This window comes from Eptatretus burgeri, chromosome 2 (assembly GCF_056783735.1).
Source record: "Eptatretus burgeri isolate ZD-2024b chromosome 2, Ebu_testis_v1, whole genome shotgun sequence".
In the NCBI taxonomy this organism is placed as follows: domain Eukaryota; kingdom Metazoa; phylum Chordata; class Myxini; order Myxiniformes; family Myxinidae; genus Eptatretus; species Eptatretus burgeri.
The window spans coordinates 51124794-51149123 of NC_140962.1; the positions used below are offsets into that span (position 1 = coordinate 51124794).

At 43.9% G+C, this 24330-nt stretch overlaps 1 long non-coding RNA gene across 1 annotated transcript; it reads left to right on the forward strand.

Annotated features, from left to right (window-relative positions):
- The first annotated feature begins 10402 nt into the window (after positions 1–10402).
- Positions 10403–17266, forward strand: LOC147032032 (uncharacterized). The gene is made up of 2 exons (XR_015055012.1): positions 10403–15992; positions 16435–17266. It is a non-coding gene; the product is annotated as an uncharacterized LOC147032032 (long non-coding RNA).
- The last annotated feature ends 7064 nt before the right edge of the window (positions 17267–24330 follow it).

Genomic DNA, 24330 nt, shown 5'->3' on the forward strand with positions numbered 1-24330 from the left:
ACCTCAACAAATGAAATTTCAAAGACAGCCCAGCATGTGACTGTGGTCACCCAGATCAGACTATTCATCACATTGTGAATGAGTGTCACCTACGGGAATGTGATGAAGGATTTAAAGCAATCCATCTCACAACAGAGTGACTTAGCTGTCTAACTTAGACTGTGAGACTGTGATCTGTGAGCTGTAATTTGTCATCCGCAATATTGACATTGACTGTGATGTTAAATGACATGTAAACTTAACATTTGTGATTGCAATGCCATGGGAAATGTAATTCACTGCTGGACAATAGTTGATAAAGTGGCTTTTATGAAAGTATGCTGATATACGTAGCTGATTTGCAGCCTCCTCATTATCCATACTTTTGTTCTGTCGTCCGGTAACGGTCTTTGAATAAACCACAAAATAATTTATCTTTATTGCAATTTATTTAAGGTCGGGCCCTATTTTGACTTGTAGGCTGGACTATAGTACAGAAACAGAATAGTTGGATGACATATAGAATAGCTAGTGGAGTGTTACATTCAGAGTATGGCCCACATTCAAGAGAACTTTGCTCCAAATACTTCAGAACATTAAGCCAGATGGCCACTTCACAGGAGGCATTATGATGTGACATCAAGACCACAAAGAGGATATCAATATAATTTTGAACCTTAGCTATAATTCTACATTGCCTGACAATTTCATAACACCTGAATCTCATAACGTTTGCTCTCAATGTCAGGTGTCATGCAATAAGGTCCCATGAGTTTCATTTTTTTTTTCTTCTGACATTCAAATAAACACACCATCTCCGATCATGACCAGGGCACTCAAGGGATATTCGAATTGAAAAAGCAGAAAATGAATTACATGAAAACCAACAAGTTGCCTCTCGCAAGAACATGCAACTAGTTCACTCTCTTTCTGCATGTCGAGGTCATCAAATTCTTGTGTTTGACACTCTCTGCCTGAGCTATTTTTAGCTTGGTTCAGACAGCTAGCATCCATGACGGCTGAGCCAGAATAATGCATGCACATCCGCAAGGCAGCTCTGATCCCCACTTTCTAAGCTATAATTACATCGGACATCGTACATGGACGGGTAGAAGAAGGCAAGGATAATATAAATGTTGAACATGGAGTGCAAAGTTTGCAACAGAAAGAGAGATCATTCATCTTAGTTAATAGAGTTTTTTCAAAATCCTTCACATATAACATTATTTGCAATCTCAGAAACAATAAACGAAAATAAATAAATAAACTAAATAAAAATAAATATATATTAATTGATAATTGTGACGTCACGATTGACGTGACAATTATCAATTAATATTTTTTTTTGCACCTACAGCCCCGCACTATCGGGCACGCATGTTTGAACACGCACGTACGGGCACGCGAGAACAAAGGAACGGCCTGTGTGTTTGTTTCTGGTACCAGGTTTGAAAGTTGGTTTTTTTGCACGTACGGGCCCGCACGAGTATATATAATACATACATATATGTACATATATGAAGACCAAAGGGGAAAACCAGAGATGTCAGGATAAGTCAATTTTGAAGAAACTGAAAAACAAAGTTTCAAGACTTTGGTGGACTGTTTAATAACTGTCATATAGATTTCTTTTCCAGTAAAAGGAAGAGTGATCATTGGCCAATCAAATTAAGCATGTAGCATTTGCCAAGCTTCTGTGTTATTTAATTTAAGAGCAAAGAACGAATGAATGTTGCAAACTGACATCACTGGTTATTCCCTTGTTTAATAATTGCCATGCAATTTTAACCCAGGATGTGTAGCAAATTCATGCTTGTTGGTTATTAGCATACATTACATGACTTTGGTGATCACAGATTATTTTTTTCAACATTAAACGGTCATTGTTTTTTTGTTTGATTGGTGTTCAACGCCATACTCAAGGGTATTTCGCTTATATGACGACGGATTCTCCATTTCTTACTCCGTACTACTTAATATGATGGAAAACCGGGAGGAAACCAAGGATAAACCACCCCCGCGATAGCCGAAGTCACCTCATGTGACTCCCTCATATACCTAAGCAGGTTGATTGGGCGGTGGGTACATCGAATGAGGAAGGGTACTCAGACGCGCAAACCATTAAGCCATGGCGTGGGTCCCATAAAAGTCACAATAAAGGTTTGACCAGGCTTGAACCACGATATGCACCAACTACGGAGCCCATGATATAACCAAATAGGCAATTGTAGTGCTCAGCGTTTATACTGTGAAAGTTTTATAACCTTTCATTTTTTAGTTTCTCAACTCTGAATATTATGGTGGAGCAGTTTACATGAATGAAAGGGAGATAACCAGGAGTACTGACAACTCTGGGTTTCTACTTGTTCAGCTTTGACAACACTTGTTTTTTCATTGCACGGCTAAACTTTATACCATATAAATTATGACACCCCTGGTTATTTGTTAAAGTAATATTGTGAGAGGAAACCTTATGTTGCCAACTATTGGCAGGTGCAATAACCCTGAAATTTATAAAAAGTGACATCTCCAGTTTTCCCCTTGTGGTCTTCATGTATATATATATATATATATATATATATATATATATATATATATATATATATATATATATATATATATATACATATATATATATATATATATATATATATATATATTGCATATATTACATATATATATATATATTTATTATACATATACATAAGCCTGGTGTTGGCTTAGTGGTTAGGGTGGTGGCTTGTATTGGGATCCCAGGGTCCTGAGTTCAAGCCCCGTTGGCTGCTGAATTAACACCAGGGGGTTGACTCAGCCTGTCATCCTTCCGAGGTCGTCGAAATGAGTACCTGTGTACTGGTCCCGGTGTATGCCCCGGTTAGAATAGGTGTACCATATCCCTGTGTCATAAGAGGCGACCAGGGTTGCGTCAGGAAGGCCATCCGGCGTAAAACATGTGCTAAATCACTATGCAGATCATACGGATGATCCGCTGTGGCGACCCCTAGCGGGCGCAGCCGAAAGAAGAAGATATATATATATATATATATATATATATATATATATATATATATATATATATATATATATATAATACATAATACATATACATATTTATATATATATATTTATACAGTATATATATATATATATATATATATATATATATATATATATATATACATATATATATAAAATACACACATATATATATATATATATATATATATATAAAAATGTATATATATATATATATATATATGTATATATATATATATATATATATATATATATATATATATATATATATGCATATATATATATTGTTGTGGTTGACCAAATTCGCAAACCACCATTCAGGTCCCTTAGGTGAGATATCTCTGTAAGTATATGTGTAGTTAGGCCCAAACCCGTTGTTTCGAGGGAATAAATGTCATTCAGTCGGGCTGCGACTCTTCAGGATAGCCGTTTTTCTTTTACTATCTTTATTTTGGACCAGCCGCCATTACTACCACCACCAACCACGTCTCAACAGCCATCACAACAACAACCACCAACCACAACGCCGCTTCACAACAACAACCACCAACCACAACGCCGCTTCACAACAACAACCACCAACCACAACGCCGCTTCACAACAACAGCCACGACCTTTACCGTCACAACTCGCCACCATCGCATCACCGTCATTCCCACGCCACTTGTGGGCGCCGATGCTGGACGCGTGCAGGGCGCACACCGAGCAGCGTATTCAAAAACATCACGGACTTTCCGCAGAAAACGGATCAAAAACGACTCACGCCCACTTTTGTTCCGTCCAATCGGAGAGCGTGGGCGATTTTGCCCCGCCTCCAGGGCGTTGGAGTGAGGTCGCGATATGCAAATTCATGGATCAAAAAGCATTCACGCCCACTTTTCCTCGGTCCAATGGGGAGCCAGTTAGATGTGAAGGGTCGGAGGTAAAGGGTCAAGGGTGAAAGAGCGAAGCCACGGGGCTTATATAAACGGCTGCGTTCGTCAGTAAAAAGTAGTTGTGCGGAGTTCAAGAGAGTCGTCGGTGGAGCTGGAAAGAAGTGGGGGAAGTCAAGAGTGAAGAGTTGGGACGAGCCAAGAGAGGAGACGGAGAGGGCGAGTAGACGGAGCTGTGGAGAGGTGACGGCGGCGAAGGCGAACGAGGGGGTGCTCGCGTCGGTGCCGGGAGCTGCACAGGGAGAGGCCAGCAACGCGACCGAGGTGGAGGAGGAGACGCTCGCCGCGGGACCCGAGACAGGGTGATATCCTCCTTCCCCCGAGCATCAGCAACCCCCTCCTGTTTCCCCCCCGCGCTGAGATAGTGCGACAAAGGGGGCCCCTTTCCCACCCCCTACCAGACACTGTCTGCGAGGCCCGCGGAGTTGAGGCACCACCGCCACTTCGCGTCTCATCATCAGACGGGTAGGCCCGACCCGGTCTCGGCCCCAGGCCCGCCTCATCCTGGAGGGTGGTTCTCTTTTCTTTTGCTTTGGGAATATGTGTTGTCGGCGCCGTCTGTGAAGTAAAATTGTATAAGTGTTGCCGTGTGCCCGGTAGTCGGTTAGATCTGCATTGTTGCATTTGCTTTTTGTGTAATATTGCATTGTCTTCTTCTTTTACATGTGCTTTTGGTGGAATTGTATATGTGTGCTTTCCGTTCATCGCGAAATAAATGTGCTTCATGTTGAACTCTTTTCCCGCTTCGCTTCGTCTTTTCTTTCATTGAATCTCCATCTCGCTTCACGTAAAGGGTTGGTCGTGGGCTAAAACGCCCGATAATTAATCGAACCGTCGAGGCCGACGAATAACACCGCTCGGTTATCCCGATAGTACAGAACGGGTCGCTTAAAGTGGCCCGTGTCCGAAGTCGACCTGCGGCGAGGTGCGATCGCCCGGTCTACCCTCCGTGTGGGTACTTAGGTAGGTCGAATTTGGCGAGCAACCCTATCCCACGCGGGGGCCGATTGGCACGATCGTGGTGAGACCGAAAGGTCCACCCGTGACTAGTTCCCGGCGTTAGTCCGAGAGGGTCACGACTGGATTGTCCGTCCGGTGGGCGACGTGCCGCGATTCGAGTTACGTGGCCGTCAGCACGCCGGCGGGCGCGAATCCGCAACAATATGTAATATATGTATATATCTATGTATATAAAGTTGCTCTGTGACCTATGCACGCGAAAAGTACTGGACTGATCCTCACCAAAGGTCACATGCTGACAGAACATGTACCCGGGTGTGTCCCGATGTAAAAGAATTGTACTTCTGACTTCCGGTTTCCAAATTATGACGTCATCACCTGATTTCGTAACGTTAATTTTTCAAGTTCAGCCGATTGACATGGGGCCAACGCCATTTGCAATAGAATGAAAAAATAATGCTACAGTCAATTGAAGACAATGACTTCCGACTTCCCGGTTTCCGAATTATGACGTCATCACCTGATTGCGTAACGTTAATTTTTCAAGTTCAGCCGATTGACATGGGACCAACGGAATTTGCGAGAGAATGAGAAATTAATACGACAGTCAATTGAAGACAATGACTTCTGACTTCCCGGTTTCTGAATTATGACTTATGCATTCGACAAACTTGTAAAAATGACCGTATGTATATTATACCGTATAATGTTATAATAATCATCTGTAAGTCATATTTTATTAACATTTTCTTTGTTCATTATTGTTATAACCATGGTTATAAAAACCATTTTTTATTGTTACTGTATAACGTTTTTACGTCACTTCGGCTTGGATTCGGGATCAGCGATCAAATAATGTAAATCACGATTAAAAATTATTTTTTGATGATGCGGGAGTTATCGTTATTAAAATCAGTAGAGGAAAGACACCATGTCTGATATTTGGGTCTTTCGTGTCTCCGACGATGCCTTTATCTCCAGGGACGCATCATTCCCCATGACAAAAACCCGAAGCAAAAGGGTCATAGCCGACGACATGGATTCCAAATTGCCAGGGTATTGTGTTGTTGTTGTTGTTGTTGTTGTTGTTCACTCTTCTCTCATGTGCACGCGTTGAGTATGAAGCTCACGACGTTCGCTATTAAATGCTGTGCGGTGTATAAACACGATCGGGTTTTATTTCTATGTTGCGAATATTAAACGCTGTGCGGTGTATAAACACCATCGGGTTTGATTTCTATGTTGTGAATGTTAAACGCTGTGCGGTGTTTTTTTGTCGCAATGTCGCAATTAAGTCGCAAATGATGACATGAAACCAGCCTCACATTGTTGAGGCATTATGGTTTTTTATCTGATGCGGCAATAAATCTTAACATTTTTGAACTCGACTCTTCTGCATATAAAACATGGAGGGGAAAATATAATATTATAGTGGTGATGAAAAAAATAATAATGGTGGCAGCCTCTACAATTTTACAATTAACTGTGACATATACTCCTTCAGACCCGCAATCATCCACGGGATTCCTGTGCGGAGCACGGGTATCCCTGCTAGTGTATATATGTAATTATATATGGATATATATTTGTATATATGTGGAAATATATATATATATATATATATATATATATATATATATATATATATATATATATATATATATATATACAAATATATATCCATATATATTTGTATATATATGTATATATATTTGTATATATATGTATATATATATATATATATATATATATATATATATATATATAGACATATATATATATATATATAGACATATATATATATATATATATATATATATATATATATATATATATATAGACATATATATATATATATATATATATATATATATATATATATATATATATATATATATAGACATATATATATATATATATATATATATAGACATATATATATATATATATATATATATATATATATATATATATATATAGACATATATATATATATATATATATATATATATATATATATATATATATATATATATATATATATATATATATATATATATATAGACATATATATATATATATATATAGACATATATATATATATAGACATATATATATATATATATATATATATATATATATGTGTATGTATATATATATTGTTGCGGATTTCGCGCCCGCCGGCGTGCGGACAGCCACGTAACTCGAATCGCGGCACGTCGCCCACCGGACGGACAATCCAGTCGTGACCCTCTCGGACTAACGCCGGGAACCAGTCACGGGTGGACCTTTCGGTCTCACCGCGATCGAGCCAATCAGCCCCCGCGTGGGATAGGGTTGCTCGCCAAATTCGACCTACCTAAGTACCCACGCGGAGGGTAGACCGGGCGATCGCACCTCGCCGCAGGTCGACTTCGGACACGGGCCACTTAAGCGACCCGTTCCGTACTATCAGAATAACCGAGCGGTGTTATCGTCGACCTCGACGGTTCGATTAATTATCGGGCGTATTCAGCCCACTACCAACCCTTTACGTGAAGCAAGATGAGGATTCAATGGAGGAAAAGACGAAGCGAAGCGGGAGAACAGTTCAACAATAAAGCACATTTATTCGCGGCACACGGGAAGCACACAAATACAATTCCACCAAATGCACACAAAAAAAAGAAAACACAATTGCATTTACACAAAAAGCAAATATAAAAGTGAAGACAATGCAGAGCTAATACCGACTACCGAGAACACGGCAACACTTATACAATTCTACTTCACAGACGGCGCCGACAACACATACCCAAAACCAAGGAAAAGAAATACCCTCAAGGATGAGGCGGGCCTGAGGCCGAGACCGGGTCGCGCCTACCCGTCTGGTGATGAGACGCGGAGCAGCGATGGCGCTGCAACCCGCGGGCCTCGTGGACGGTGTCTGGTAGGGGGTGGGAAAGGGGCCCCCTTGGTCGCACTATCTCAGCGCGGGGGGAAACAGGAGGGGGTTGCTGATGCTCGGGGTATAGAGGATCTTTATTATCCCTGGTGTGCGTCTCCACCTCGGCCAGGTCGCGCTGCCGGCCTTCCTCGGGCGTGCAGCTCCCGGCACCGTCGCGAGCACCCCCTCGTCTGCCTTCGCCGCTGCCGCCTCTCCGCCTCTGGACTCTCCACCCTGGACTCTTCTTTGGGCTCTCCTCGTTCGACTCTCTTCAGCTTCTCCAGCTACTGCAGGCTTCGGGCTCCAGACTTCCACGCGGCTCTGACTGACGAACACGGTCCTTTTATCCCCCCGTAGCTTCGCCTTTGACCCCCTCCCTTTGACCTTTCACCTCGCTCCCCATTGGCCAGAGAAAAAGTGGGCGTGAAGGCTTTTTGATCCACAAATTTGCATATATCGATCGTTCTGGAGGCGGGGCCAAATCGCCCCTCGCTCACCGATTGGACGGCAAAAAGTGGGCGTGTGTCGTTTTTGATCCGTTTTTGAAGCACAAAATCCGTGATTTTGTACACGCTGTTCAACGTGCGCCCTGCACGAGTCCAACACCGGTACCCACAGCGGGGCAAGAACGGTGGCGATGCTACGGTTGCGAGGTGTGACGGGAAGGTCGTGGCGGTTGTGGTGAAGCGGCGTTGTGGTTGGTGGTTGATGTTGTGGTTGTGGTGGTAATCATGGCGGTTGGTCCAAAATAAAGATAGTAAAAGAAAAACGGCTATCCTGAAGAGTCGCAGCTCGCATAAATGACATGTATTCCCACTAGACAACGGGTTTGGGCCTAACTACACATATACTTGCCGAGATACCTCACCTAAGGGACCTGAATGGTGGTTTGCGAATTTGGTAACCACAACAATATATAGACATATATATATATATATATAGATAGACATATATATATATATATATATAGACATATATATATATATATAGATAGACATATATATATATATATATATATATATATATATATATAGATAGACATATATATATATATATAGATATATATATATATATATATATAGACATATATATATATATATAGATAGACATATATATATATATATATATATATATATATGGTCCAAAATATACGAGGTCCGTCTAAAAAGTAACGGGACTGAGCCTGCTGTGTGCTCCACTTACACAACTTGAATGAATGGGTTGTGTCACAGTCTTTCATAACATTCCAGCAATATTGTTATGGTTCTAGGAACGGTATGTACACAAACATACAGTTGTCCCGAAGTTAGTTATGCCATTAAGTATATGTGTAGATAGAATCCCTCCTTGTGTGTAGTGGGAAAGGAAAAGGGGTGCATTGCAATGTTTTTTTTAGTTCGATTAATAAATATTTATATCCCCTCCATTACGATCCACGGTACCATAGCGCTTGCAGCCTTCGGTTCGCTGGCAACAACATACCACTGTCCACCTGCGTCTCCAGAGCCTCGTTTTTCGGAGGCAGAATCTTCACATCTGCAGTTCCTTTTCGGCTTCCCCAAACGTTCCAATTAAATCTTGGCTGTACCACCGACCACCTTTCTCAAACACGCGTGGAGTGGGCGGGCTTTCCCGGCCTGGCCGAAGTCCCGCACAGAAAGGGCGGACCCTATGAAGGCCCTGTCCAATCAAGGTGGACGGTGACGTCAGCTTCGCCAAGGCCCCTCCCCGCCAAAGGGGATTTATAAATTACGACACCATCCTCAGGGTAGAGTGAGAGAGTCGGAGGGTTCGTTGGTTGAGGCTGAGAGAGTCGGAGGGTTCGTTGGTTGAGTGCTGAGTTGGAGCAATTGTGCTGAGAGGGTGAGCGAGTGAGTTGGACAGTGAGTCGTCTGGTGAGCTGGAAAGTAAGTCGTCTTGAGAGTGAGCTGGAAAGTGAGTTGTCTTGAGCGGAGTGTTGGAGTGAGACAGTTCGTCGGCTGGTCGCGAATGAAAGGAAGAAGGTCGTAGAGTGGTTGCGCTCTTTGGGGGTCATTCGTTTCGAGTGTGAGAGAGCTGGGAAGACCTTGACCCGACATTGACCGGGTCTCATGTAGGGTCCTTTCTGCAGCCCTGATCCCCGCCTCGGACTCCGCTCTACTCGACCCGGGCTCCTTCGCAGACACGGTCTCCATGCGGGCGGCCGTGGACCGAGCCGCACGACCATTGACAGATGCCGCACCACGGAGCATTCCTTCCCTCCAACGTTCAGGTACCCGAAAGAACTGTTATTTCAGCTCACCTCCCTCTCTGGCTGCAAAAGGTCCTTTGCCATACATCTGGGTTTACTTTCGTTTGAGTGTTCATCTGAGTGTGTGGCGTCGTCTTTAAGTAGAATTGCATGTCTTTTTATTTGATCATTGTAGATCTTGCCTGTTTTATTCCCACGTAAGTCTGCTCTGTGTCCTTCTTTTGTAAGTTGATTCGAAATAAATTATTGTAGAAATGTTCCCAGTTCGTTTTTGTCTTTTCCTTCATTGGTCCAGCATGGTTTGGATCTGAGTTTAGCCGGGTCTTTATTGCCGATAATCTGTTCATTCTATCCGGTACGTCTTTGGGAGTTCTGCTCGGCTGCATCCGATCCGGAGTTGGTAGTTGGTACTCTACCGTAGTTGGTAGAGTGATCCGGTTCAGGCAAGGCATACCAGAGGTATATAGACCTGGAGGTATTGGCGTCCACGAGGGCATGGTTCCCCGGTAGACGACACCTCGTGGTTCATTAGGTAAATTGGTTCTAGACAAAAAGACCCTATGCTACGCGGTGGAGGTATTGGCGTCCACGGTCGGTTAAGCGACCCGCTGCATCACGGAATTATCCGTGAGCGACGGCCTACAATTCCGGGAGTCTGGTGGGAGACGACGTAACTTCCCCCACCGAGCGGTTGTTCTCGCCACCGGATCTCCGGCCCACAACAATATATATGATTGGTGATGGTTGATTGCGCTCATTGTGTGATTTTTTTTGCAGGTCAAGCATTACACATTGTCTTGTCTGAGTCGTCGTGCTATGAGTCATGAGAAGTGAGCCAATCTGAAGTTTCTTTCCAAGCTTGGCAAAACACCTTCCAAATCCTTCGCAATGCTGCAGCAAGTCCACGGGGAAGAAACGATGTCACGTTCACGTACATTTGAATGGCACAAGAGGTTCGAAGAGAGACGGGAGGAGGTTGAAGACGATCCACGGTCTGGAAAACCTTCAACGAGCAGAATGGCGGACAATATCGAGCGTGTGAAGCAGATGGTGCGTGCAGATCAGCGACTCACGGTGCGGATGATTGCTGAGGATCTTTCAATCAACAAGGACACTGTCTGGAGCATCATCACTGAAAATCTCGAAATGCGCAAGGTGTGCGCAAAGATGGTCCCCAAGCTGTTGTCCGAGGACCAGAAACAGCAAAGAATCACTGTCTGTCAAGACATTATCGAGCTCCTCGAGGATGATCCAGACCTGCTCGGGAGAGTCATTACTGGCGATGAATCGTGGATATTTGAATACGATCCCGAGACCAAATGGCAGAGTCATCAGTGGAAAATCCGGCATCACGAAGACCAAAGAAAGCAAGGATGTCGAAGTCGAAGGTTAAGGTGATGCTCATCGTGTTTTTTGACATCAAGGGCATCGTTCACTTTGAGTTTCTACCACAGGGTCAAACAGTGAATCAATACGTGTACAAGGAGATCCTCTGGTGCCTCATGAGATCAGTCTGGGACAAGAGGAGGGATCTGTGGGAGAACAATACCTGGGTGCTCCACCATGACAACGCCCCTGCTCACAGTGCCCTGAGCATCCGACAGTTTCTGGCGGAGAGGAACGTGTCAACTCTGGAGCAACCCCTGTATTCGCCAGACTTGGCCCCGTGTGATTTTTTCCTCTTCTCCAAGCTCAAGGGGGTGATCAAGGGGACCCGATTTCCTGATGTGGAGGCCATCAAAAGGGCCGTGATGACGGAGCTCTGGAGGATTCCAGAAGAAGCCCCCCCCCAGGGTGCATCGAAGCATGGAAGAAGAGGATGGACAAGTGTGTGAGACTGGAGGGAAACTATTTTGCATGGGACAAGCTGTGATTTCAATATATTTTTTGGAATAAAATTTCTGTGAAGTCAGTCCCGTTACTTTTTAGACGGACCCCGTATATATCAGTCCACATTCACTCTCCGCCCTGATGTTGTTGTTTCCCCTCTTGATTTGTTCTGTGTAATCGCTCTCCCACTGGATTTTTTTAAACAACATTTGCAGTCCTTCCCAGTCCCCAACATTCACAGCATTTTTATTAGGAACGTATCTCCTACAAATAGTGGGGTCCGACAGTAGTATTGTTACGGATTTGGAAGCCCTTTGCACACAGACAGTGAGTGGTCCCCGTAGCTCAGTTATCTCGATAAGTATGTGTTTATAGTTAGGGTCCCTTCCTTCTGTCTAATGGGTTAATTTCATGTGTGCTGCGGGTTTCTTTTATAGTCAGGTTTTTATATCTTCAATCAATCCTTCGTTCTTCGCACCATCGCCATCCATCGCCTACGTGCAACGTGTCACGTACAGGGGTGAGGTTCCCTCCGCCCACCGTGATCTCGTTCAATCGACAGTGGCCGGCTCGACAGCCGACCTGAGAACCCCTCTCCCCGCTATAAGGGTGGATGGAGAATAAGGTGCTCCCCTAGTTGTTCCGTCTGGGTTCTCAGACACGCACAGGGGGAGGGTGGTCGCTGCCCCCTCCCACCGGATCTCCTCCAATCACGGATGGCCACCATTTTCCCACACCGAACCAATCAGGAGGCTCATCACCTCATGGCTGACTCTGCCCCAGCCAGATAGAGTGTTCGTCCCGACCAATAAGGGGAGGCCACTGATCGCCCGACAACCCCTCATCCAATCTGGAGGCGAGTTACCTCAGAGCGGTTTCCTCGACCCATGGGGGGGGGAGGATAAAAAAGGTGGCGAGCTGTCATAAAAAAGAGGAAAGTAGAGTCGTCATCTTTGCTCTTGGCCCTTTGGTCGGCAGTCGTCATCCTCTGTGGTCTTTTCCTGGGTTCCTCGTGGTGGTGGTCGTGGCAGAGGTGTTCCGGGGAGCTCGTATCGTCGTTCCTGGCAGCCAGGATCGTGGGCTCGTGGGATTCCGGGTCATGGGTTCGAGTCCCACCGTGGTGGGTTGGAGTCGGTGTGACCACACAAGGCGGACAGGTACCCGGCCAGGCTCTGTCCCCCCAGTTGAACTATCCTCCTCAGCTGGAGGACCGAATAAAGACCCGGCGGGGTCCATTTTCTTTTGGTGTGTGTGTGTCTGTGGTGGTGCCATCCTGGAAGTAGAATTGTATAAGTGTTGATTGCCCATTGTACATTGCATATTTGTGATTAAGTCTGCTCTGTGTCTCCCTCCCTATTGTAAATAAATATCTGTTAAATGTACCAGCTCGTTGTCTGTGTTGTCTACCATTGACCCAGCACGGTGCATGCTTGAGAAGTAGTAAGGCCGTCTGTGCCGTAAGTTGTCAGTGGGACCGGCGCGGCTCGGGTAACTCCCGCTCGGTTACGCCGGACCCAAGTCGGTACATGCGACTCGGTTCGGACAGAGTCGGCCGAGAGTGTGGCTTCCCAGGTAGCTAGACGGCGTGAGTACTTAGGTAAATTGGAATAGACAAGTGGACCCCACCTCACGTCATCGAAATATTGGCGAATACGGTCCTTTCAGTGACCCGTCGACTCCGGAGTTATCCGGGGTGACAACCTTTCAATTCCGGTGTTCGGTGGGAGATGGCCATATTGCTTCGTCTGGCAGTCGTCCTCGCCACCGACCCCCGGCCCACAACAGTATATACAAGAGGGCCTTGCTGTTCACCGGGGTGACATTCTTGAAAATCTCAATGAACCGCAAATCCGCAAACTTATGGGGTAATGGGGAAAAATGTATTTTGGGACCTCAGCTTTAAAATCTGTCTAAACTGTACCCTTAATTAACATGATTATGGATTCGTTTTGTGTTATTTATTTTTTATGAATGAAAGAGTTATTGATAACATAAAATATAGTATGATTATTATTTCATATGCCCAGTGATGTTTTAATAGTTAGGGTGGTGGGCTTGGGATCTGAGGATTGTGAGTTCAAATCCCACTCGGCTGTTGGATTAATACCAGGTGGGGTTGACTCTACCTGTCATCCTTCCGAGGTCGATGCAATGTGTGCCCAGCATGCTGGTATCCTGTGTCGGAATGGCGACCTATCCAGGATTGTGCCCAATTGCCAAGGAGACTGCTTAGGCAGCACCAACGCTCTGCACAGAGTATGGTCCCAATGGATGGATGGATGGATTATTTTATATGTAGCCTGTGGCTGTTGGTTGCATTGTTGCTGCAGCACAGTTTCGCTGCTGATGCAGTGCCCCTTTTCCAATAAGCTGATACTCATTTTGCCGACCTCAGGAGGATGACAGGCTGAGTCCACCCATATGGTGTTGACCAACAACCCAACTCAAGACCCGAAGATCAAGACCCGTGAAGCCAACACCAGACTTATTTAGTGTATGAAGAACATGAAAGCAATTTTATAATTTATGTAGGGGAACTGTGGAAATAAGAGGATATTTAATGTCGCAAAGTAGGCTAGTCAAGAATAGTTAAATCGATAGTAATATATTGAGCACATAATGACCGTTTTTACAGCCATTTTTCCCTGCTGTGCAGGGGTTGGGCTTTTTCTTGAGGCAATGTTTTATGGCCGGATGCCCTTCCTGACGCCAACCCTGGTCGCCTCTTACGACACACAGGGATATGGTACACCTATTCTAACCGGGGCATACACCGGGACCAGTACACTGGTACTCATTTCGATGACCTCGGAAGGATGACAGGCTGAGTCAACCCCCTGGTGTTAATTTAGCAGCCAACGGGACTTGAACTCAGGACCCTGGGATCCCAAGCCACCACCCTAACCACTAAGCCAACACCAGGCATATTGAGCACATATGAAGAAAAAAAAACTACAACAACGACATCCTCCCTGGCTACCTTCCACCATTGGCCTTTCTGATGAGCATACGTGCCGAGCGCCTGTGGGGGAGTTATTTGGCAATCAACGCTACCTAACTACCTGGTGCTTGCAGCGGTATCGAGTTGCAGGTTCAAGTACCATCGAGCCGGATTGTCAAGGATTGCACGAGGCAGGAAGGTCCAAGGAAGCTTCTCACCTCCAGCTCACCTTCCCTCCGAGGTGGGGAGTATCAATGAAGACCCAACGGGGTCCCTTTTTGGGGGTGTGTGTGTGTGTGTGTCTGGTGGGGGCTAGTCCTTAAGCAGCACCTGTATGGGTGCTTGTGTATAAATTTCCATTTATTTTATATTCTAATGACTCTGCCCTTATGTGCTTCTTATGGGCTTCATGATGGTGCCCAGGGAGCCACTGGGTTGTCTGGACTGCCTGGAGAAGCGGGAGGCAGTGGAACTGTTGGTGGTTCAGGTCCTATCGGACCTCCGGGCCCAAGTGGTCATGATGGCATGATTGGCCCTCATGGTGATGGGAGTAGGCCAGGAGCACCTGGTAAACATGGATGGCAATGCTGGAGACAGGGGTCTGCAAGGGGAGTCTGCAACACCAGGACGCCAAGGGGCGATTGGGATAATTGCACCATCAGGATCGTCTGGGTCAGCGGGTGAGCAAATGGTGGGTGCAGGTGAGCACATGCATCTGTGGTGAAGGTAGTGGTGTGAACCCATGGGTCGGTTCGGGCAGGCAGAATTCACATCTTTGTTTACGTTGAGATCTGAATTTGTTGTCTTCTGACGTCAGCATCGGTTGGTATTTTAAAAACGCGTTTTTCATATCATAGCAGCCACCGTACCTGGGAAGGTTCTCTGTGCATTGTATTTTCATAATGGTAGACAGTGGGGCTATGTACGCTCTCTGATGACGACCAACTTATGAATGGGAAAGAAGGGTGCGGTCGGTGGAACTAACTCTACTGCTCCCTCTAGCGGTCGTGCTTGCTGCTGATACCCAGCCCCCACAACAAAGTGGTTACCCAAAAAGGTTTGCTCGCTTTGGCTCATAAAAATGAGCTGCACGAGCAAAAAAGGGGGATGATGTAGAAGGAGGTGCTGAGAATATGGTACACTCAAGAACTTGCAGAGGTGGGAGAAAATCGAAAATTTGTAAAATCGAAAGTTTTGGAAGCAGCTATGTATTATCAAATGTTTGTGGTGTGCACTGCCTTTGGGCTGTTGGTTGCATCACTGGTTGGAGCATGACTGTGCTGCTGATGCGGTGTCCCTATTACCAGTGTACTGATGTTCATTTTTCTTGCCAGTCTTAAATCAGTGACAGGCTGAGTTAGCCCTCTGGGGTTCGTTTAGTGGTAAATGAAACTTGAGCTCAGAGCTCTGGGATCCTGGTCACCACTGTAAGTGCAAGGCCAAACAGTACATAATTATTGGTAGAATGTCTGTAAAATATATGGACATGTATAAATGAATATTAACTCTTGTGATGCGAATAAATATTGTGAAAGAGTTTGACAACAGAGTGTTCGAATGGAGGAACGTCCTAAAGATGCAGTGGACTGGACTTTTTCAGGTATTATTGGTTACCCATGGAGCTGTCCAGAAAAGGTAAGCCAATCATGGATTCACGCATCTCATTGCAAAAGGATACAGGAAATCGAAAAGACAAAGAAATGTTACTGGAGGTTTATGACAGATGTGGCAGTGCTTGATTAGCATGTGTATAATTGTGATAATATGGACAATAACAGATAGTGAGGACATTTTGGGAATGTCATAGAGATCAGAATGTTTGGTAGGTCAATGTTTGGGGAAACAAGGAATGGGTTGTGACAGGGTGCACAGGGACGAAAAAAGGTAAACATTGGGATCAATTGCATTAGGAAGGCGTATATGGGAAAACACTTATCGGGCCCTGATATACAATTATGCATCTCGTGTGCCACGGGATGAAGGGGACAAAGGCATTGTACGCCTGGAACAAGGCATATTGTTACATGAAGGGATAACTGGGACAAGGATAGAGAAAAGGATACGAATAAATAATCTTGCAGAATCCCAGAAATCATTAAATGGTATATTTCTGTGACCTAGCGGAACACCTAAGGAAGGTAACTGCAGAGTACCATGACTATTTTAAGGAAGAAGGGTTCAGATCATGGGTAATGGAAGTGTTTGGTGAAGGGGGAACATGGATATTCCACATATTGATCGTTGGCCTTATGATATTCAGTGTTATTGTCATCATGGCATAAAAGTAATGGTGTGTGTGTGTGTGTGTGTGTGTGTGTGTGTGTGTGTGTGTGTGTGTGTGTGTGTGTGTGTGTGTGTGTGTGTGTGTGTGTGTGTGTGTGTGTGTGTGTGTGTGTGTGTGTGTGTGTGTGTGTGTGTGTGTGTGTGAGAAAATTTACCACAGTGACACAATGGTGGTGCATGAAGTTCCCCTGGACCAACCATCTCTGAAAACCCAGAAAACCCAGAAAATGAAGAACCTAGTTTAAAATTTAGTCGAGACACCGTGATGGTGGTATTATTTTTTTGGGAAATATGAAATTACAGACACTAGTGCTTTCGGGAGTAAACACTCTGCTTAAACTCACATTGGATGAGTGTCTCGAATTGCTTGTACCAATGACGAAGATGGAAAGAAATGTTATCGAAACATTGCCTTGTTGGAAAATGTTGGGACTTTTCTTTAAAATTTTTCTTTCACTCTGGCTTGCAGTTTATAAAATTATATTCTTTTTGTTGGTTCATAAAGAACACGATATATAGCAAAAAAAAAAAAATTCTTACTTGTTTATAAAATTATATTCTTTTTGTTGGTTCATAAAGAACACGATATATATTCTTACTTGTTGTTGTATAAAAAAAAATTATATTCTTGTTTGCTAATTCTGACTTGTTTATAAAAAATTATATTCTTGTTCATAAAGAACCATAGTTAGTTAAAAAATATATGTATCTTTTGTGTGTGTGAAATAATTTTTGTGTGAGTTGCTTTTGAAAGGTAATTTTTGCTTCCTCATGACGTATATTCAAGTTATAATTGTTGAAATGTATCCACTATTCTATAGAGGGGTGGGGTATTGGTGGGCTGGTTAGGATGGTAGAGGGGGGGCTTTTCTATGAGGCTAGAAAGTGCGGGCGGAGCTTTCGTGACGTTATGGCCCACTTGGAGCTACTCATAAAAGCGTGCCACTTCTGGAAAAGACTCCCGTCTACCACCTTACCGCTCCATCAATTTTAGAGATTCCATCTCTAAAAATTATTATAATTGTGGTGTTCCTTTTCCACTATGTTTCTAAGTAACAGAGGGGCAAATGTGGAGCTGTTGAACAGCTCCCAAGATGAAAGCAGCCATTTTAATAGGATTACCTTTTCTTAAAATTGAATGTAGCATTTAATTGAGGAAGCCAAAGCATTTAAGATGCTCTCAGTAAGCTACCATTTTTGACTGTTGGTAATCAAAGCAAGTCGGCTATCTCTCTCTCTCTCTCCCTCTCTCTCTCTCTCTCTCTCTCTCTCTCTCTCTCTCTCTCTCTCTCTCTCTCTCTCTCTCTCTCTCTGTCTCTGTCTCTGTCTCTGTCTCTGTCTCTGTCTCTCTGTCGTGCAGCTGAACATCTGGCTTTCTTGTTGGCCCTTGTAACAACATTCTTTGAGCCTTGGGCTCAGAGAAGCCCAATCATAAATCAGCACTGTTTTGGTATAGTTCAAAAGGGAACATCTTGCAGTAGACTGAGACGATAATATATATATATATATATATATATATATATATATATATATATATATATATATATATATATATATTGTGATAAAGATCTGCCTGACCAATAACAGATCTTCTTGCTTGTGAAAAGATCAACGCTTTGTCAGGCCAGGAGAGAATATTTGCTGGGGTGTTGTTACTTTCAAAGAATACGATATCTTAGAAAGGAAATATAAAGCTGATGGAAGTTGGGGAAATCATGAAAACAGATGAGCAGGAAAAGTATATATAAAGTAAACCAAACTGCTTGCAGGCCAGAGTTTGACAGAGCTGGGATACTGTAGGTAGTCTCTGTCTCACTTTCTGTCAGGTACTCTTTTGATGTGAATTAAAAGGCTCTTCTCTACCATGATCAGTTTGGACATTGCTAGATTTCAATCAGCGGTGGAACATGATCTCGACATATATATATATATATATATATATATATATATATATATATATATATATATATATATATATATATATATATATATATTTATATATATTTATATATATATATATTATGTTATATTAATGTTCATTTTTCATTGAAGTTATGTGACTATATATATATATATATATATATATATATATATATATATATATATATATTAATTACATGTGATTAGAATGTTTCTTTTACAGTGAAGCCATGTGACTATATATCTTAATTACATGTGATTGGAATGTTCCTTTTGCAATGAAGCCATATGACTATACATATATATATATATATATATATATATATATATATATATATATATATATATATATATATATATATATATCCAGTAGACTAGGTGTCAGTCGGAAGCGTGTAACTCGTCACTTCGCCTTCGTCGGCAGCGTCAAAAAGTCCCGAATTTATCTCGTGTTAAATCCCTTTGAATAAAGGGTCATCCCTCTGTAAGTCATCATCTCTAAGTCGTCACTTCGTCTAAGTCGTCAGATGTTGTCCATTCCCACGTAATGGAAACTCGAGTAAATTACCACTCCGAACTCGTCACACGGAACTGCTGCCTCATGAGAAGCCCAATTTCATGGAATCGTGATGCTCGCTCATTGGTTTACACCGTCAGTGATAGGCTATTTATAACTGCATACACACGTTGATCGCACTGCAGGCAGGACAATGGTGACTAAGCGTAAGCTTACAACTAAAACCTACCAAGAAAAATACGACATTATCCAGTTTTGCGAGGCAAATCCACTGATGAAGAAAACAGACATAGCTGAGAAGTTGGACATCAAACGGCAGACATTGAACGATATCTTGAAGAATAAGGGCAAGATATTTGGACAAGTGGAGAAGATTGTGAGGCCGGTGGGAGGTGTGAAATGTGTGTCCTTTGAAGATGTCGATGACGCGCTCATCATCTGGTTTCGTCAAATGTCGGGTCAGCCAAATATTCGGTTTCGGCCGATTCGGTCAAATATTCGGCTGATACTGTCTTTCGGTGGAGGATTGCCCAGCCAACATCATGGAATACAATGACCGGTTTGAATCCTTTCTCATGCAGCAGATGCCCAAGAGTTTGAGGCATTCAAACATAACGGATTACTTCGCGAAGAAGTAAAGGATCGATCGAGCTTAGTGTTGAAGTCCGATCATGGTTTTATATTGGCTTCTTTTGTACATTACTGCACTCACTTACACATAGGCATTGAGTGGAAGTCATCACCACGATGACTGTGTGTCATGTAATTTGTCACCATACCATCACCGATGGTATACAAGTTGTCTTACAGAGTTGTTCATTATATTTACTTTTGATAAACTGATTCATGAATTCCATCTTTGCTTGATCACTTTCCAACTCACCAACTCACCCCCATCTATGCCCCGAGGATTGTGTTTTTCTTTTGGTACAATAGCCGGCTCTCACACATATGTGTCCAGGCCACGCACGACTTCATCCTTCACCCCACAGTCATCATGAATGTTCGCATACGTGTAAGTCGTCACATTTCTAAGTCGTCACTTTTTTCTCGGTCCCGATGGTGACGACTTACGCCTCGTCTACTGTATATATGTATATATATGTATATATGTATATATATATACATGTTAATTTAATGTGATTAGAATTTTCCTTTTACAGTGAAACCATGTGACATATATATATATATATATATATATATATATATATATATATATATATATATATATATATATATATATATATATATATTAATTACATGTGATTAGAATGTTCGTTTTACAGTGAAGCCATGTGACGATATATCTAATTACATGTGATTAGAATGTTCCTTTTACAATGAAGCCATATGACTATATATATACATGATGTGTGATTAGAATGTTCCTTTTACAGTGAAGCCATTTGAATATATATATATATATATGTATATGTATATGTATGTATGTATATATATATATATATATATATATATATATATATATATATATATGTATGTATGTATATATATATATATATATATATATATATATATATATATATATATATATATATATATATATATATATTCATTATGCGTGTTGAGAATGTTCCTTTCACAGTGAACCGTGTGTCCATATATCTATTAATTACGTGTGATTAGAATGTTCCTTTCACGGTGAAGACATGTGACTATATATCTATTAATTACGTGTGATTAGAATGTTCCTTTCACGGTGAAGACGTGTGACTATATATATATATATTAATTACGTGTGATTAGAATGTTCCTTTTACAGTGAAGCCATGTGACTATATGTCAAGTAATTACATGTGATTAGAATGTTCCTTTTAAGGTGAAGCCATGTGACTATATAGATATATTAATTACATGTGATTAGAATGCTCCTTTTGCAGTGCTCCTGCAAAAGAATGCTCCTGTCAGGTCAGGTTCGATCTGTGACCTGCTACAGGTACCATGTAAACCTGTACTAACCTGTTCCATGGTCGGGTTGGTGGCGACTAAACCGTCTCCCCCACCAGGTTTTCTGGTGAGAAGGGTGTTTGGATATGGACACCCAGCAGGATTAAAAACAAAACCTGTCAAAGGGCGGAGGAGCTCCTTGTGAGCCAACGGCCATCCATATCTAGTGCCCAACTGTGTCTGCGGACGTCCTCCTGCAGTTGGGTCACTTATTAGGAGGCTGGTGGCAGGATTTGCACTCCGGCCACCGTAAAACCCTTCATTCCGCAAAACGCAAAAACGCAAAAAAATCTGAAAACCCACTCCGTGGGAGTACCTCCTGTGCAGCTTCCCTTCGCAGGGCAGCTCACCGGATGACGGGATTGGGGCAAAGCCTTCGGGACCCTCAATCTTTGATGATAGGAGGGAAACCACGGGGTAACATCCCTGGGTCAGATTGTGGGAGAGTGTGTTGGCGTGGTGCTGAGGTGTCGTCCACCAGATGGCGGTCTCCTTGGGTTAACCTGAGGTGGTCCCTTCGGGTGGGTGCCTGGAATGTCCGATCCCTAAGAGAGGATGATCACCTGTCTCTGTTATCATCTGAGCTCAAGCGTTTGGACATCGGGATTGCAGCTCTCTCTGAGGTTCGGAGACCGGATTGCGGCGAGATAATGGTGGGTGGTTACACCTACTGTTGGTCTGGTCGCTCTGATGGTTACCATACCCAAGGAGTTTCTGTAGCTGTGTCCAATAAGCTGACCCCAATGATAATTGAGGTAACACCGGTCAACGAGCGTATTATGAGATTAAGGATTCGTCACTCCTTAGGTGTCATTTCCCTGGTCTCAGTTTATGCTCCGACTGAGGCGAGTGATCTCACCGTGAAGGATGCATTCTACGCCACACTCGAGTCTGTGGTTGATCAGTGCCCCAGACGAGATACAGTTCTAGTCTTGGGGGATTTCAATGCATCGACTGGAACTGATAGGGATGGTTATGAGGCGTGTGTTGGTCCCCATGGGTCAGGAACTATGAACCAGAATAGCACTAAGTTCCTTGACTTTGCAAGAAGTCATGGACTTAGGGTGGCTGGTTCATGGTTTCAGCGCCCACAAGCTCATCGCTGGACTTGGTATTCCAACGCTGGCGGTGTGGCAAAGGAGATTGACCATGTCCTCATTGACGGTCGTTGGAGGATGATCCAGAACTGCAGGGTCTACCGGAGTGCTCAGTTCCTCAATACTGACCACAGGCTTGTTGTAGCAACTCTAAAGCTGCACCTTAAATCCTGGAGAATGGTACCATCCCAGCCTAGGCTGGATGTTGCCTAGCTGAGGAGTTTGCGAACAGGCTGAGTGGACACTTGGGGGGTCTGGGTGCTTTGGGGGGTCCTGAAGAGTTGTGGAGCGGCTTCAAGACCACCGTCCTTGATGTTGCCGGTGGATGCCGTGGAGCTCACCACAGGGCAAAGAAGAATTTTGTCTCTCAAGGGACACTGGATACCATTGACCAGAGTCGCAGGGCCAGGCTGAATGGCAGAGCTGAGCTGTTCAGGGAGCTGAGGCGTAAAACTGTACGTGCACTGAGGGTGGACAAGGAGGCCTATGTCCGAGGAATCTGTGAGGGGGTAGAGCATCACCTGTGGACAGGTGATTCTCGTCCCGCTTACAGGGGAATTCGCGCATTACGTTCATCCAAGCCCATCCCTCGGAGCACTGCAGTTCGAGCAGAGAGTGGTAGGCTCTTGACAGAGGAGTCTGAATTGAAGGCCCGCTGGGCCGGTTACTTTGAGCGGTTGTACCAGGCTGATCCCCCAGCTGTCGAGTTGGACGTCAAGGGTGTTACAATCCCTGTCGCTGACCCTCGAATCAACTGTGGTCCACCTTCGCTTGTGGAAACACGGGCTGCGGTGAACCAGTTGAAACCGGGCAAAGCTCCAGGGATCTGTGGCATCCATGCCGAACTTCTCAAGGCTGGTGGAAATGCTGCACTCGTGTCGTTGCATGCAGTTTTGTGCTCTGCCTGGAACACAGGCATCATCCCAACTGACTGGAAGAGGGGCCTTGTTGTCCCTCTCTGGAAAGGGAAGGGTGATCACCAAGACTGCAACAACTACCGAGGGGTGACGCTGCTCTCAGTGCCGGGCAAGGTCTTTGCTCGGATAACTCTTGATAGGGTTCACCACCATCTGCTTGAGCACCAGCGTCCAGAGCAGTCAGGCTTTACACCAAAGAGGTCAACGATTGACCGTATCCTTGCTCTTCGTGTCCTCACCGAACGCAGACGAGAGTTTTGGCAGTGGCTGCTTGCAGCCTTTGTTGATCTCTGTAAAGCGTTCGATTCAGTGAATCGGGATGTCCTCTGGAGGATTCTTGGTCTTCGTGGGGTGCCACCAAAACTGATCGATCTGATGTCTGAACTCCACTCTGGTACTGAGAGTGCTGTGAAGTGTGGTGGTACCATCTCTGACTTATTTCCAGTTGTTACTGGAGTTCGTCAGGGATGTGTACTTGCCCCCACACTTTTCAGCACTTGTATGGACTGGATTTTAGGGAGGATGTTGGAGAGATCAAGTTGCGGTGCATCGTTTGGGAATGTCAAGATCTCGGACCTTGACTTTGCAGATGATGCAGTCATCTTTGCGGAGACTTTAGACATCCTCTTGGGGGCCCTCGAGGTGCTGAATGAGGAGTCGGAGCCATTGGGTTTACGGGTTTCTTGGGTCAAAACTAAGATCCAGGCTTTCGGTGACATCTTGGATGCTGCTGTCCTGTCTGTGTCTGTTTGTGGTGAGGATGTTGAGGTCGTGGAGAGATTCACTTTCCTTGGCAG